Here is a 17685-nt window from a genome sequence, read left to right as displayed (position 1 = left end):
GGGGTGGGGGGTGGGGTGGGGGACGACTTGGGCAGACAGGCTGCTTAGGGCACCCTGGCCCAGGCCCATGCCTTTGGACCAGGGGTCTGAGGGGCATGGCAGGCCTGGGCTCCCCTCTCCCCTGTGCCTTCCTGCTGGCAGCACTGAGGCCCGGAGGAATGCTTTACTAGCTGCAGAGATGAAAGCCTTGTGTGAACATGCAGCAGAATGGGCCCTTCACGTGGCCGACAAGCCAGAATGGAGGGCGACAGGCATTCAGACAGGGTGGCTGGAGCTACCCGCTCTCCACCTGCCCCCAGTTGGCCTCTTGAACCCCAGGATCTCTCTCTGGTTTGCTAGGCCAGGAGCTCTGAGCTGCTGCCTAGAGAAACCAAGTCACAGGCATGGAGGGTATCAGAGAGAGCCGGGCAAGGTCTGAGGCACGCCTTCTCCCCAGGCCTCCCCTGATCCTCCCCTTCTCTGCCATTGGCCAGCTGGCCTCAGCAGCTCTGACAGCATTTTCTCTGATGAATAAAAATGGAGACAAATTAATTCTCCTTTCATCCACGCGGTCAGCTTGACAGACAATACCTTGAAAGCCCAGAGCTCAGGGAGGAAGAGTGGAAAGGAGTTCCTGGGGGGTTGAAGGATTGAGGACCAGTCACCCATGAATGCTCAGCCCCCAGTCCAATCCCACTCCCACCTACATCCATGTGGAGCTTCGCAGACAGAATCTCCTCCCTCTTTTGGTTTATCTACCACTTTCCATCTCATCTCAAGCTACACCTCCTCAGGAAGCCCTCCCTGATTGCCTCAATCCACAGAATATGCTCACATTCTCCTCAGGGGACCATAGTCAGTACCACTCAGCAGGCAATCATGCAATGGTCACTGCTGCATCCCCCCAACTGAAAGATGAGCTTGTGTGGTAGGGACCAGGGGTGCTGCTTTTCCCAACAGTCCTGCCAGCTCCATCACTCCTGCAAGAAACCATAGGAAATGCTGAGGAGACAGAGCAATCACACCAGGCCATCACCCTGAAGATGGTGGCCACCAACATCTGCCCAGCTGCACATGATCACACTTTACACCCTCTTCCCCAGCCTACCTCCTCCCTCTGACCTGCAATTCCAGACCACGCCAGTGAACAAGGTCCAGGATGCTAAGGTCTGCTCACCGGGAGTGGCAGCCAGGAGGAGTTCCCACCGGTCCCTAAATGCCTGGGCCAAAGCTCCAGATGACAAGCCCCAAGACAGTGATATCTTGCACAAGACATTTCTGTGGGGCCTGAGGAGCTGCAGAAAGCTGCTTATTGTAATTAGGCTCTGAGCGCCTCTGATTTCCCCTTGGCCCCAAGCAGCTCATTGAGCATCGGTGGAATGATCTTTTTGCAGGGTGGGTGGCCTCATCATCTCAGCCTTGTGACCCACTAGGTACCCCCATCCCACCCTTCCTGGGAGCCTGAGTTTGCTGAGTCTGGGGACCAGACTGCCATTCTGACTTTTTCCCCACCTCTAAAAAGGTCTATGAACAGGGCAGGAGGCCTGGGTTCTGCAGCTGACTCACTGGGCAAGTCTCTTTTCTTGCCAGGCCTTAGTTTTTCCATCTGCATATTGGAGAACACAAATCTTGCCCAGCCCTGAACCTGGGCCTCCTGTACAGAATGGTCTGAGGTACACCAGGACTGTTACCCTACCCCAAATACCTCCATTCTTGGCAAGAGCTTTGCCTTTGCCAGACCTCTGGGAGGAAGTGTGTAAGAAATTCCAACAGTCACAGCAGCACTATTCACAATAGGCAAAACATGGAAACAACCTAAATGTCCATCAACAGATGAACGGACAGATAAGATGTGGTACATATACACAATGGAATACTACTCAGCCATAAAAAAAATGAAATAATGCCATTTGCAGCAACATGGATGGAACTAGAGATTATCATACTAAGTGAAGTAAGTCAGAAAGAGAAGGACAAATACCATATGATATCACTTATATGTGAACTCTGAAATAGGGCACAGGGACTTCCCTGGTGGTCCACTGGTTGAGAATCCGTTTTGCAATTCAGGGGATGCCAGTTCGATCCCTAGTCGGGAAACTAAGATGCCACATGCTGCGGGGCAACTAAGCCCACGTGCCACAACTAGAGAGCCTATGCACCGCAACAAAGAGCCCACGCGCTGCAACTAAGACCTGACATAGCCTATAAATAAGTAAATAAATAAATTAGTGTTATAATAAAATAAAATAAGGCACAAATGAACCTATCTACAAAACAGAAACAGACTCACAGACATAGAGAACAGACTTGTGGTTGCCAAGGGGAAGATGGGGAGGGAAGGACTAGGGAGTTTGGGATAAGCAGATGTAAACTATTATACATAGGATGGATAAACAACAAGGTCCTACTGTATGGCACAGGAAACTATATTCAATATTCTGTGATAGCAACTAGAGAAGCCCACATGTCGCAATGAAGATCCCGCATGCTGCAACTAAGACCCAATGCAGCCAAATAAATAAATATTTTAAAAAATATACATTCTGTGATAAAACAATGGAAAAGAATATTTAAAGAAAGAATGTCTATATGTATATAACTGAGTCACTTTGCTGTACAGCAGAGATTGGCACAACACTATAAATCAACTATACTTCAGTTTTAAAAAATTAAAAAAAAAAGAAAAAGAAAAAGAAACTCTGACCGGTCAGCAAAAATAAGTTTGTTCAAGAGAGGGAGTTCCTCATTATCAGAGAGGTGGGGCCACAGTTAGTGGCGAAGGCCTGGGGGTGTTCAAAAACCCAGGGCGGCAGCTGGAGCTGGCAGCCTCCTCGGCAACCTGCTCCCACACTCCAGGTTGGCAAACTGAGGTGGCAAGAGGGGAGAGGGCCTCACCCAAGGTCACAGCAGAGTAGGATGGGAACCTGGGGCTGGCCTGCAGGGTGTAGGGAGACACTAGAAGGGGGAGACGACACAAAGACCAGTGACCACAGGCATCTCCTTCCCTCTCCAGGATGGGGAGGGGCATCCTCCGGAGCTTCCCACTTCTCCTGTCCCCTTGTCCCTCCTCCATTCCACCATCCGGTTGCGGGGGAGGTGGTATCAGACAGCCAGATACAGATCGTTCCTAGGATCTCAGTGTCCCCACCTGAACTGGCTGTTGGATCACCAGGGACCCCCAGGCCATCCTTTCCTCATGGAGGGTCCCTGCCCCAGTGTCCTCTTTCCCTGATACTCCTAACAAGCCACTCAAGAACCTGGCACTGGGCCCAAAAGACCCAAGATGGACAAAATATTGGAATCAAGCACATTCCTGCAACCCAGTGTGGCATCTGGGTTCGAACCAGCAACAGAGGTCATTTTGCTTCACCAAATTATCCTGACTCATATCCACCAAACAAGGAATGCATCTACATTTTGGAAGCTGCTCCACGTCAAAGAATAGAGTTGACCTTTGATAAACATTATTATATAGAACCATCATTTGAATGTCGGTTTGATCACTTGGGAGTTCAAGATGGGCCATTTGGTTTCTCTCCACTTATGTATATAGATTGTTACTGTGGTGTGAAAAGCCCTCCATTAATTAGATCAACAGGGAGATTCATGTGGATTAAGTTTAGTTCTGATGAAGAACTTGAAGGACTGGGATTTTGAGCAAAATATTCGTTTATTCCAGATCCAGACTTTACTTACCGAGGTATTTTAAATCCCATCCCAGATTGCCAGTTTGAGCTGTCAGGAGCTGACAGAATAGTGTGTTCTACTCAGGTAGAACAAGAGGAAAAAACAAAACCCAGCCAAGCAGTTGACTGCATATGGACGATTAAAGCTACTCCAAAAGCTAAGTTGACGTGGAAAGCTGATCAAGGGACTTCCCTGGTGGCACAGTGGTTAAGAATCCGCCTGCAAATGCAGGGGACACGGGTTCGAGCCCTGGCCTGGGAAGATCCCACACGCCGTAGAGCAACTAAACCCGTGCGCCACAACTACTGAAGCCCACGCGCCTAGAGCCCGTGCTCCGCAACAAGAGAAGCCACCACAATGAGAAGCCCACGCACCACAAGGAAGAGTAGCCGCCACTTGCCACAACTAGAGAAAGCCCATGTACAGCAACAAAGACCCAGTGCAGCCCAAAATAAATAAATAAATAAATATATTAAAAAAAAAAAAAGAACCTGGCACTGATAGGTCCCTTGCTCAGTTCCCCTGTACCCATGATGGGCCTCTGGGAAATGTCATCTCCACCTCTAAACAGTGACTCTTAGGAGGCTTTCAGGTCTCCACATGGTCTAACAGAGGTGGCCCTGAGAGTGTGACCCAAGACAACCCCCTTCCCTCTTCTCTCTCCAACTGTCCACCCTGACCCAGCTCTGGGGACATCCTGGCCTCAGATCTCCTTGCAAGCAGAAGGAAACTTACTCTTGGAGACCCTGAGGGCAGGAATGGTTGCTCCCATTTAATAGGTAAGCAGACTGAGGTCCTGGAGTGGAGGTCTTGTCGTGGACACACATGCTACTGGTAAGGCAGAGCTGGCTTGTCAGCTGGACCCCCTGCCCTTGACCAGGGCCGTCCGTCCCTGCTACCCCTCCCGGTTGCACAGGCCCTCTTGAGTGGCCCTCAGAGCAGGCAGCTGGGCCTGGGGATGGGCAGAGAGTGCCTTGGGGAGGACGCCTGGGCTGGGGAGCAGGTGTGGTGGGGGGCAGCAGGTGCAGGATAATGGGGCCACCAAGGGAGGCCCAGGGAGCAGGTGCCACCGTGGGGGGTGAGGTTGTCATTGTTCACCCGGCTCTTGTGGGCCCCGAGCAGGAGGGGCATCTCTGTGAGCCCCTGGGCCACCTTGGCTCATGCTCAGAGGTTGTCCAGATGCCTGGGCTCAGGCACACAGCCAAGCCCCTCCCCTGGGTCCCAGCAACCCACCAGGTTGCCATGACAACCAGCACTTTCATCCTTGTCCCTTTGTCTGGTCATGGTCCAGCTTTTGTGACCAAGCCATAATTCGGGGGTGGAGAGAAAGGGGCCTTGCCTCCAGACACACTCAGCTGGGGTAGAGCTGTGAACCCGAGGCAGAGGGGACTGGAGGGCACGTTAAAGGAAACTGGAAAAGCTGGGTTTGCTGGCCATCAACCCCTGCAGCTTCCTCCCTTGGCTACTGACCACACTCTCATGGCTGAGTCTGTAGGCCTGGGAGCGACCAGGGCCCCAGGCTCTCCTGTCCCCTCCCTGTGCCTCATTTTCCCATCTATAAATGGACCACCCCTCTCCACTGATGCACCATGGCTGAACAATTTGATGACTTCCCTGTATAACTGAGGAAACCAAGGTACAGAGCCAAGCTGGGCCTTGGCCTGGATCACGCCACAGAGAGCAAGAGGAAGAGCCAGGCCTACTGGGGATCCAGGACCTCAAGCCATTAGGCCCCCACGCCAAACGACAAATCAAGCCCCACAGTCGTCCCTTCTCCTGACACCCCCATCGGGAGGAGCCTAGCCACCAGGATTGGACAGGGCTGGGAGCAGGCTGTGGCCGCCCTGGCCCCACCAGCTGTGTGACCGTGAGCAAGCCCTTTCTCCTCCTGGAGCCCCAGTCTGTAAAATCAAGGGGTGTTGAGAGTAATGGAGGGCCCTCCCACCCACAGCTGGGGTGAGAATGAAGCAAGGCGCACTCTGCACAAAGCAGGCTCCATGCCCACCCCACAAACATCACACATCCTCCACTCCCAGCACCACCTTGGCCTGCCCAGAGGACTTGGCATCCCCATGTGTCCACCCTGCCACCCTGCTCCAGGCCTTTGCACCTGTGGTCCCTCCCCTGTGGCGCACTCTCCGCCTCACACAGGAATCTGGAAGTCCCAGGTCACCAAGAGTTGGAGAGCATGACCACTGCTTAAATCTACAGGAATCCCCTAGAGACAAGTTGTGATGTTCAACAGGGAAACCCCAAGCAGAAGCAGAGCGTGCTCCTGGGATGTGGACCTGGCTCTGGGGATGGGATGGCACAGAAGGGGAGCAGGATGGCTTTAGAGACTAGGCTGTAGCAACTTTTGTCCTTTCTTCCTTTTGTCCTCCTCTTTGAGAGAAGCCAGGAGTTCCTACAAGCCCCTGCCCCAGGCTTACCACCCCAGTCTCGTGGGAGGAGTCTGGGCACCCCAACAATGATCAGCACAACCTTGAGGGTTTGGTGTGAGCTTCTGTAGGGTCTTCCACCTTCCATGGGATTCAGGGCTCTCTCTGCAGGCCCCTTAGGCTCAGGACAGACACCCACCACCAGGGCAGCTCCACAGACATGACAGGGTCTGGGGATGTGCCCCAGAGACACCTCCAGGCAGACACCTCAGTCAGGGTGGGTCTGCACCCCCCCTTCTCAGCCACCACTGGTCCCCCTGAATGAGACTTGACGAGCAGAGGGCCACAGGGGAGGGTCTTGGGCTCTCCTGCAGTGCAGTGAACACTGAGCAGAGAACCGATTCCAAACAGCAGGGCCCCGACCCCATGTCTCAACACGGCACGGCCATCTCAAGAAAATGTCACTTCCTCTTCCCGTGAACATCTTCCTCTGGGATTAGCTCTGCATCTGTGCTGGATGTGCTGGGGTGGTAGCAGAGTCTGCTACCTGAGGCCATCAGGTGGGTGTTGGGGCCTGGGCTGAGGCTGCACCACTGGCGGCCCATGCCAGCAGGAGGACCATGTCCGCCTCTGTAGTTATTTATTATCACTATGGGTTAGGAAGCTGTTACTGAGGAACTAGAATGTGTCATGAGGTTTATACATCATGTCATTTAATCCTCACACCAGCCCTGGAAGATGGTGGCTATTATTGTTTCCCCTTTTACAGGTGAGGACACCGAAGCTCAGAAATGTTAAGCTTGGGAAAGGGGATCAGCAGACCCACCTGAGGGGTGGGAGAGGGTAGGAGGGCATAGCTGAGGCCACTGTTAGGTAGAACACGGTGCAAGGCAGATCTGGGCTCAGGGTAAAACATTCTGTGCAATGGCCTGAGCCAAGGGACTGGGCTATCCAGGTCGCAGGGAGCACCTGTCATGAGAGGCATGCAAGGAGAAGCTGGATGGGATACCTGTTATTCAGGCATCAGGATGGAAACAGAGTCCCTGTCCAAAGCATGTGAGAACCTAAGGTATCCATCCTAGCCTCACCCCAGTCCTGGAGGGTGCAGAGAAGGCAGCACCTCCCACGTAGGGGTTGAAGGATGGAGGGGGACACACTGCCCAGACCATCCCCCTGTTTTCTCATCTCCAGGAGTGGCTTCCACTTTCCAAAGTATGTTTTAGTGAGAAGTTTCAGGGACAAGGCACAGGTGGAAACACAAGACTGGGAGTGAGTACCCCAAATTTTGCATCCCATGCACTTGACTTGCCTCATCCTAGTGCCAGCCCTATGGGGACATTTCAGAGCTCAGTCCCACTCCCACGTCCCCTCCCTAGGGAACTGACAGCTCTTCCTTCCCTACCCCTCATACCAAGCCCCATCAGTTCTACTCCTAAACATCCCTCAAATCCCCTCTTCTCCAGATCCACAGCCATGGCCCTGGGCACCACCTCCCTGACCTCCCAGCCAGCAGTTACCAGTTCCTCCTACCCAGAAGCCCTTCTTAGACCCCTCCATGGCCCCTCCCTCTCCCTACTTGGCACCTTGTGCTGCCCTCTGGCCAGAGAGAGGCCCTTTTAGTTCCTGGTAAAAATCAGGTGCCTGCCCACTTCTCACCTGGATCATATTCACTGCAGCTCAGGCATCTTTCCTCCCAGGTCTGGGTTAAGCACCCCCGTGCTCCTACAGCCATGACAAAACTGTGTAGCCATGACCATTAATATGTCTGCCTTGGGAATTCCCTGGCAGTCCAGTAGTTAGGACTCTGTGCTTTCACTGCCAAGGGCCCGGGATCAATCCCACAAGCCATGCAGTGCAACCAAAAGAAAAAACATATATACATATATATGTGTGTGTCTGCCTCCTCAGAGAGACCAAAGGCACCATGGGGCAGGGTCCAACCTGTCTCACCCAGCCTTGCATCCCCAGCCCTGCTGCCTGACACAGAGGAGATGCTCAGTGACCGAGAGACAAATGGATGAATGAATGAGAGTGTGGCCAAGGCTGGGAGGGCTGTCCTATACAGGCAGGTCCCCGGGGTCAGCTGGGTGTAGAAGCCAGAGCAGGAAGTGGGCTCGGGGAGATGTCCAGGGCAGGAGACTGACTGAGCCAGCAGGTCCTCTGCAGAGGCCCCAGATTTGTGTGCCCCCCCTACCCTGAACTGCAGAGAGGGGGCATCTCTAACAGCTACACATCTGCCAGAAAGGGACAGGAATTGGTGCCTTATGCCGAAGGGAGAGGGTGATTTAGGTGGATTCCTAGAGGTCTCACCCACTGCCTCTGAGCCACATCTTCGCTTTCAGCAAAGCCATTTTACAGTCTTCCTAGGGACCACCACGGGTGTGAGGAAATCCAAAGGTCCAGCCGCGGTGCACCCACGCTGCTCAGCTGGAGGGGGGATGCCTGTTGGTGGCTTTGTACAGCCCCCAACCCCAACCCCAACCCCAACCCCTGGGCAGAGAACAAGCAAGTTTGAGAGGGCAGAAGGTTTCCCTGGGCTTGGCTGACCTTGAAACTCCAGCTACTGCTCTCTGTGGGTGGTCCCGGGCCAGCCTTCTGCTGCTTCATACTCCTCTCAGCTCAGTGGCAGCCTCCTGGACTTCCTGGCGGGCTTCCAGGCCTCAGAGGAAGCCACCGCCTCTGCCACCACTGCTACCGCTGCCACCACTGCGGCTGTGAAAATGCAATTACAGCAAATAGCCGCTGCCTCACTTGAGCCTCACCACCCACACCTGGAACTAATTAACTTAATTAGGCCTTAATGAGCTACACTGGTCAGAAGGCCTATTTTTACTTAATTATCCCCTAATGTGCTTGGCATGGAGGAGCCCGGGACCAGGAGGATGGCTTTGGTGGTGGCAGCCACCTCTTCTCCCTGCAGAAGGGACACCCAGGAGTTATGCCTGCAGGCCAGGAGTGAACCTCAAAGCTGAAAGTTGGCGAGTGGGGGTGAGCCAGGGGACACAAGCCAGACCCGCGGGAACAGCGCCCCTCTCCCAGCCCCATCATTCTGGCCACCCTGCCTCAGCTGGGCTGAGGGCCCCCCTAGCCCTAGCACATCGCCCTGTTAGGATCTTCTGCATCGCCCGTGCATCACACTATTCTCATTTTCCTGACTCCCACTAGAGTATAGGTTCCACGAGGGTAAGGATTTCATCTTGGTCGCTACTGAATCTCCAGCCTAGAACATGTGCCTGGCACATAGTAAGGACTTTTTGTTGAATGGATGTTGAGGGAATGCCTTGACCCTCCCACAAACAGCCAGAGTCCCCAGCCCCTTCCTCGAGCTCCCCAGAACCCACCCAAACACCTCACACCTGAAGATGACATCCCCACATCCTACTCTGGCCTCCCAGCCTCTGCTCACACTGGTCCTACCATCTGAAGTACATCCTCTGTGAACTGAAATTCTTGCCTGTCCCAGGCCCTGCAGGTGCCGTGTCTCCTGACCAGTGAGGGAAAGGGTTGGGACCTCTGCTTGTTTGAACTTGGCTCTTCCTGGCACTTATCTCTGCCTACCCTTTGGAGGACACTCCTTGGGGCTGGGTCTGTCTGAACCCTGAGACCATGAGCCCCTGGAGGTAGTGACCCTCATCTTTGCCTGCCCATCGCTCCCCATTTAACCCCAGTAACCAGGCCCAAGGTGGCTGGCCCATAGTCAGCAATTAGCAAACAAGTTGGCCTCACCTTGATCATATGCCTCCAGACCCAGAGAGGGGCTTGGATGAAAGCCAAGTCCAGCCAGTTGCGGGTATTGCCTATAAGAGGGGGCACCACTGAGTGGGAAGGTTTGGGATGGCCCCCAGAGCCCATGCCTCCCAGACAAGATTCCCCAGTTCAGAAGGGCAGGGGGCCCAGCCTGGGGCAGTTGGAATTGCCAGTCAGAGCTGTCTCCCCAGGGGCCTGACCCGCATGCAGGGCACAGGTGGGACAGAAAGAGGAGGGACAACTATGACGACATAATTTGGAGAAAGGGAAGAAAGATGTCACATTCCTTAGGTACCTCCCTGGGGACTCTGGACAGTGTCAGGATGTCTGAAATCATAGACTCTCCCTTCACACAGGGATACGGAGGCCTGAGAGAGAGAATCCGCCCAGGTGACCCAGCCAGACAGAAAGTAGAGTTGCTGGGACCTGATTTTGGCTCTAACAGCACCTCTTGGAGGCCCTGGAGCCTCGGCTTGCCCATCTTTACAATGGTAGCACTGATTCCCATCTTCCCTCACTTCCTTCCCCCTGCCGCCACTCCCCCGACCCCTGCCCAGGAAAGCTGTGAGACTCACTGAGGGGAAGGCTGTGGATGGTCTCAGGCAGGTCAGGGCCCCACCTCCTGGCCTTGTGGAAGGAGGCAGGGGGTGGGGAGTGCAGAGGAGGCTGAGGGAGCAGGACTCTGGGGGCCCCCCAGTGATTCCCTGCCCCCTCCTAGGGGAAAGAGCCATGGGGCAGGAGACCTTCCTGAAGCTGAGGGGGAGCTGCCTGGGCTCGAGGAGTGTCTGGCCATGTTGGGCTGCCTCTTGGGTCAGCAGCACTGCCACCATCAGATCTAACACCTTCCTTGCCCCAAGCCTCAGTTTACCACAAGTCCAATGAGGATAGCAGTAATCAATCCAGTCCTTCCAGTCTGTGGCCTCGAAGAGCCACCCTGAGGGGCCAATAAGCTAGTGGCTGGTGTGAGCATCAAAACCCTGAAGAGAGAAGAGACAGCCTGCAAATGGTAGTATTTCAGGCAGAGAACCTGGGGGCAGAGGGGCCTAGACTGCCCGGGCCCCTGATCTCAGCCAGACCAGCCTAGCCAGGGCCCTGGCTGTGGGGACGGCAGTGCCCATCTGTGATGGGAGAGGCTTGGTCAGGGATGCCATCAGCCCTGGAAACTGCCTTTCTGCTCCTGCTGACTCTTCTGTCCTCGCCTGTCTGTCAGCTTCTGACAGTCACCGCGCCTCACGCACACAGCGGCCACTGCCTCCAAAGCAGAGGCAGCTGCTGCGGCCTCCATGCTGGAACCAAAACTGAATGAGCATTTTCACAATGTTGCCTCCCGCTGAGGGCTCATAATTGCATGTTGAAGCCATGTGATGGAGCCCAACTTACACTAATTATGTCATTACCCTAATTAAGTAAATACTGTATGTGCTAATTGGCTGAAATCTCTTCGGGGGGGATGGGCAGGGTGAGAGGAAGCCCGTGTCCCCTAGGCTTTCACATGGATGGGCTGGGGCTAATAAATTCGGGGGGGGGGGGGCATTCTTCCCTCAGTTTTGCAGGTTCTGCCGTCACCCAGGTGGGATGCAGGGAGGACCCTCGGCCGCTGCCCTGAACAGGCTTGCCCATGCTCCAGGGGAGAAAGCAGAAGGTGCTGGACAGGTGGTTAGAGATCCAGGCTGGAGGCCTGCCTTTGCCCTGACAGGCCAGTGGTCTTAAACAACCTTCTACCTCTCTCCAGTGGGTCCTCTTGCCCACCCCCCACCTCAGCCAGCCCAGAGCTTGTGGAATCTCAGATGTACGGGGCACAGTGGCATCAGAGGGACTCAATGTCCAGGAAGGACTAACCAAGCCACTGTCATCCACCTATATAGGACAATAGTTACATGCCCGGCCTGGGACAGCAGGAGGGAGAAAGGCTGATGACCGAGCAAAGCCCTAGGCCCAGGGGACAGCACCAGTGTGAGCCAGCAAAGGAATAAACAGAGCTGGCATGTAAGGTGGAAGACAGCCTGAGGAAGTCAGGAAGGCTTCCTGGAGGAGGAGGACCTCAACTGTGAGAGAGGACATAAGGGCCTCAGAGATCAGATAATCTTTCAAGGTGTGATTTTTTTTTTAATGCCAAACTTTTTAACCATAACCTTCAGGTTGGGGTTACGAGAGAGAAGAGAGCAGCCATCTGGAGGACGGTCCCAGATGGGAGTCCAACCCATTTGGGGGTACTGAGGGACCAGAAGGAATGCCAGCCCTGTGTCAGGGACAGTTGTGTCCAGAATGACCAGAGCCCTCATCCTTCCCTCTCTAAGTCTATCACCATGGACCAGCTGTCAAGCGAGGGCCCCCATCCCTGCCCTGTCTCTCATGAGGCTGTGGGGAGGGTCCCACAGGCAAGAGTTTGAGGCCTCAGCACTGCAGCTGGGGCCTCCAAGAGCTGAGTCTTCTCAAACCCAACAGAGCCAATCAGTGCCCAGTCTGGCGAGTGTGCCCAGGTGCCTCAGTGTGGGCATCCCTGTTCTCCCAGCTCCACCCCACCCGCCTGCTGCCACCTCCATAGACATATGCTGCAGCTCCACACCCGGCAAACACCACATGCTCACTTTGGTGGGCAATGGCTCCCTGCCTCCCAGGCTGGAGGAAAGAAAAAACAAGAGGAACGTGAGGCCTAGCCCTGGACAGGCCCAACTCCCAAGGCAGCCTTGGCCAAGTCTCTCCAGCTCCCAGGCCTCATGCTCCCAATAGATGATACACACTCATTCATTGCCTGTCCCAGGCCTCCATTCATTCCACACAACATGGTCTGGGCTCCCCTACACTGGCTCCAGGAGACAGAAACAGATAAGAAACCATCCTTTTATCCATGACATCTGCAACTTACTCTCAAATGGCTCAGGAAAAAAAATACATATAACTATGCACACATACAGAGCAAATACCTATATAGAGAGGGAGAGCAAGTGAGGAAAAATATTAACAGTAGTCGACGTGGCTAGAGGGTATATGGGTGTCTTACACTATTCTTATTGACAATTCTTCTGTAAATTTGCATTTATTTAGAAGTAAATGGAATGAAGGAAGAGAGGGAGGGAGGGAGGGAGGAAGGAAGGGAGGAAGGGGGGAGGAAGGGAAGAAGGGAGGGAGGAAGGGAGAAAGGAAGGAAGGGAGGGAAGAAGGGAGAAAGGAAGGAAGGGAGGGAGGGAGGGAAGAAGGGAGGGAGGGAGGGAGGAAGGGAGGAAGGGAGGGAGGAAGGGAGGGAGGAAGGGAGGGAAGAAGGGAGAAAGGAAGGAAGGGAGGGAGGGAGGGAAGAAGGGAGGGAGGGAGGAAGGGAGGGAGGGAGGAAGGGAGGAAGGGAGGGAGGGAGGAAGGGAGGGAGGGAGGAAGGGAGGGAGGGAGGAAGGGAGGAAGGGAGGGAGGAAGGGAGGGAGGAAGGGAGGGAAGAAGGGAGGGAGGGAGGAAGGGAGAAAGGGAGGAAGGGAGGAAGGGAGGAACGGAGGGAGGAAGGGAGGGAGGAAAGGAGGAAGGGAGGGAGAAAGGGAGGGAGGAAGGGAGGAAGGGAGGGAGGAAGGGAGGGAGGGAGGGATGTCCTTTCCTTTTATGGGATTCCAGGCTATGAGAGGAGGTAGCTGGAACGGTGGCAGCCCGGTTGATGTGGCCCTCCTTGGTGGCGCTGGGACAGCTTCCCTGAGGAGGTGGAGGGAGTTGGGCTAGGCAGAGTCTAAGGGCATCTAGCTCTTACCCTTCCACGCAGGGTGGGATGGAGGCTGACTCCTCCTCTCCCTGTCACAGCTTTAGGCAAGCCCACAGCTCCCTCCCCTCTTCCTGCTCTCCAAAGCATGTTGGTGTGCTGGACTTTCTATAAGGAGTCTCCAGTGGGATGAGAAGGGGAACTTCCCTTGGTCGTAAGCTTAGGACGGCCTCCTGTGCCTCTGAGCATGGGAGGAGACTGGACCAGCCCGGGGTGCTGTGCCTGGGACTAGAGAGGGATAGGATGGTTCTGATCAAGGCCACCCTACCTCCCCTGCCCCTCACAACACTAACACAGACTTGTGCCGCAGCGGCCCAAGCCCAAGTGGAATTCCCTCGTGCCCTTGCCTGTCACAGCAGCACTTAGCAGCAGGAGGGAGCAGCAGGAAGTGGTTCATTATTCCATCCTTCATTAGGTCTGCATTAGGCAGCCCAAGAATCGTGGGATGTGCAGGAGGCCTCTGCTTTAGATGGGCCTGTTAAGGGGCTGCAGCTCTGGACACGCCCCCTGCAGCCTCCTTCCCAACTCACCCCCCCCCATCCCCTGCTTCCCCACTCCCTTCATTCTTCCCCATTGTGCCTACCATCCTCCCCACCTCCCTTGGGGCCCCAAATGCTCTTCCCTAAAAGGGGACTTCCCCTACCCAGTTCTCAGTCCAGGCTTTGGACCCCATCCACCATCCCCTCCCCCAAAGACACAGTGACAGTGGCATCCCGATGTGTGGTCAGTCTCAGCAGAATGAAGGGGAACCCTGGCCGCTTTCACAGCCCATGCCCTCTCCCCTTGACCTCAGGCTGACACTTCAGAGCCTAGACCGCCCCAGAGTGGACCTGCCCTCCATTCAGGAGACTCTGTCCAGGACGCTCCAGACTGCGGCACCCAGAGGTCAGCAGGGGCCCATTCCTCCATTCGGACACCTTTGTTCTTCTCCCGCCTTTGTCCCTGGCCCATCCTCCTAGCCAGCCCACAGCCCAGAGCCTTACCCCTCGCCTGGCGGCTCGCCTCTCCCTCCCATTCCCCTTCGTGGCCTTTTGCCCACTCAAGTAGCAGAGCCTGGCATGGGATGGGGTGGAGCCTCTCTGCCCACCCTGCCCAGCCCCCAGCCCGCCCGCCCCCTAGAGCCCTTCTCTCCACTACTCCCTCTCCTGCCCACGCCCCCTCACTTGCCCCACGTCCCGCCCCTCTAACAACCTCCCCTCTCTAGGTCTGGCCCCCTCACCTCCTCCGCCCCCTCCCCATTTCCTCTTCCCTCTTTCCTTGGCCCTTCGGTCCCTGGAAGTCAGGCCTCCTCCCCTCCCCTCTTCTCTCTCATCCTCTCCCTTCTTTCTTCCCCCTCCAGTCTCCACTCCTTCGCCTGCTCACTCACCCTCTCCCTCTCCTGCTGCCCCCCTCTCTCTCCCCCACCTCTTTGTTTCAGCTGAGAACCGGCTCCTCGGGACAGTTCCCACACCGCAGTGCCTCTGGTGAGGAGACAGCGCCGCCGAGGTGAGCTGAGCGATCGGGCACCGGCAGGCGCGGGCAGCCGGAGCTCCGGGGGCAGGTGGGTGGGGAGACGGGGCAGTCCAGCCCGCCGCTTCTCTGCCCGGACCAGTGGGAGCAGCAGTCGGACTGCCAGCTTCGGATTCCCCGGTGGTTAGCAGGAGCCAAGGACAGAGGGGCAGCCAGTTGGCCACGGGGGGGGGGGGGGGGGCAAAGCTTGTCAGGAGCTGGCAGGCTCTGTCCCAGCCCTGGTGCCTGGCTTCTGTGGGTGGCCCTGGGTGGAGGGAGACCCTCAGGGGGTACCCGACTGGGTGGGCGGGGGGCTGGGCTGCCAAGAACAGCCATCCCTGACGGTCTGAATGTATGCCCTGTCCTAGAGTCCAGAGCTCAGGACCCAGCCTCTGGCTGGGCTGCGGCTGCGAGGTTGCTGGGTGGCAGCAGCGGAGCTGTCCGTGGGGCTGTGACCCCTACAAGTGTCCATTCCTGGGGGGCTGTGGTTGCTGGTCAGGTATGTGCTGGACCACTCCCATTGCCCAGGTGGGGGGTGTGGGCGAAGGAGAGCTCTGCCCCATGCTACAGGCTGGCTGCTTTCACCCCAAGCTACTGACCACCAGACCCAGAGAGCCACATGGAGGGGCACTTCTCCCTGCCCTATGGGTCTCTGACCAGCTCCCCCAAGATGGGGTCCCCAGGACAGCTTTACCCAGAGTTGCAATCAGTAGGGATTCAGGTCCAAGCTCACATGTTCCTGCGGTCAGCTTCCTGGGGTGAACTGAACAGGACAGGGAGGAATGCCTTGATGGGGGTGGTGGGCAGCTGGGAGAGAACAGGTGGAAACGGAGCCCTGGCTCTTGAGTAAGGCTTAAGTGTGAGTACTGGACATGACCCAGGGCTGCACAGTGATCCAGAGACCCTGACGCTGGGTAGGTGGGTGGGAGTGGATGGAAGGGGCAGGAGCCAGTGCCATGGGCCCCACCCCCTTCTCAGCTGGAGCTGGGGATAGAGAGACAGCACTGGATGAGGACAGAGGGTGCCTCTCACACTTCCCCAAAGAGGCGAGCAGGGAGGCTCTGCAGGCTGCCAGAGGAGGGGCAGGAAAGGCCAGGAGTATGAGGGAAAGGGTGGGGGGATTCCCACTGGGGTGCATCTTGGGGGCCAGACCCTGGCTATCTGGCTAGGGCAGGGCCAGATCCTACAGCTCCTTGAACCCCCAGGAGGCAGCAGTGGACAAGATCATGGTGGGTAGTGATCCCATGAGGCAGAGCTGTGAGGGGCATTTTTCCCACTAGGACTGGGTAGATGGGGCACTTGTTTCTGGGGGCAAACTCTCCCTGGACAGAGCCTCCTTAACTGAGCTGGCAACAGCCCCTCCCAGACGGAGCAACCCGTAGAGAGAGGGGGCATCAGAGCCGGGGGCCCCGAGCCCACCCCACACAGCCTCTCCAGAACAGGGCAGCCTGAGCCAGGGAAGCAGGACGGCAAAGCTTCACGACTGGCCTTCAGGTTGCCTAGGGAGGGGTTGACCGTCAGACATCCCTGTCTCAGGGAGAAAGGCCAACCCTCCCAGCCTGGGCAGAGCTCACCCCAGCTCTGTGGCCCTATCTCTCAAGCGACAGCCCACCTAGGCCACTGGCTTCCCCACCACTCAGGGCGTGTCAGTGTTCCCCCCGCCCCTACTCAACCCCTGTCCTCCCCTAGCACACAGGATTCCTCTCACCCAGCTAGGGACTCCTGGCCTGGGGTCAAGCCAGTTCTCCCCCACGCAGCCTGGACCTCATCAGGTCCCTCACACGTGATCCAGACCCAGAGGGATCAGGCTGCCCCACCTGTTTTTCTAAACCCTGAGGGGCTCTCTCTCGAAGGCTGAGTCAGCTTACTCTAGCTCTAGCTGATCCCCCCCACTGGCTCTGTGATCTCGCATGGCACTGTGCACCCCAGCAGCCATTAAAGACTCAAATACCACATCCTGCCAGTGCCAGTCCAGTGCCAGAGGGCAGTAGTCACTCGCTCGGCCTCAGTCAGTGAGCACCAAGGCCTCGCCGGCTCAACCCCGACCCTGTCTGGAAGAAGGGGCCTCCCTGAGCCAAGAACTCCCTGAGCTTCTCCTTGGAAGAGGCCAATACCTCTCCCTTCTCTCCCTCTGTCCCTGACCCCCTTCCACAGAGCATTCTTACCTACATCCATCTGCTGCCGACACCTCCCCAGAGAGGTAAGCAAGATAAGGATGTTGTCCCATTAAACAGAGGGGAAAACCAAGGCCTGGAGAAAGGAGGCTGGCATGGCCAAGACAAGGACCTAGGACCCGACTCCCACTCCAGTGCTCCTTCCAGGTCTTTTAACTGCTACCTTGGTGAGACCCTACATGCGGTGGGGTGCCTATGCTCACCAAAGTCCACTCGCTGCCCAGGCTCTCTGCCCCACAAATCCTCATGCCCTGAAGGCATTCCAAGCAACAGAGGGGCTAGGTTACTCCCAGGGGTGTTTGAGCCAGGGCTTCCAACCTTAGTTCCAAAGTGGGCATCCAAAGGGATGCCTGGCCTGGCTGAAGGCTGCCGGAATGAGGCTGCAGAGGAGTGGGCAGGGCGGAGGTGGGAGGGGGTTGCTGGGCCTGGTGATGCACCTCCCTCCTACATGCCGCACCTCTTCCACCCACCCCCCACCCCCATGATAAGGATGGCC

This window comes from Stenella coeruleoalba (assembly GCF_951394435.1).
Source record: "Stenella coeruleoalba genome assembly, chromosome: 10".
Taxonomy (NCBI): Eukaryota; Metazoa; Chordata; class Mammalia; order Artiodactyla; family Delphinidae; genus Stenella; species Stenella coeruleoalba.
The sequence above is the reverse complement of the archived record's forward strand: the minus strand, read 5'-3'. Positions refer to the sequence as shown.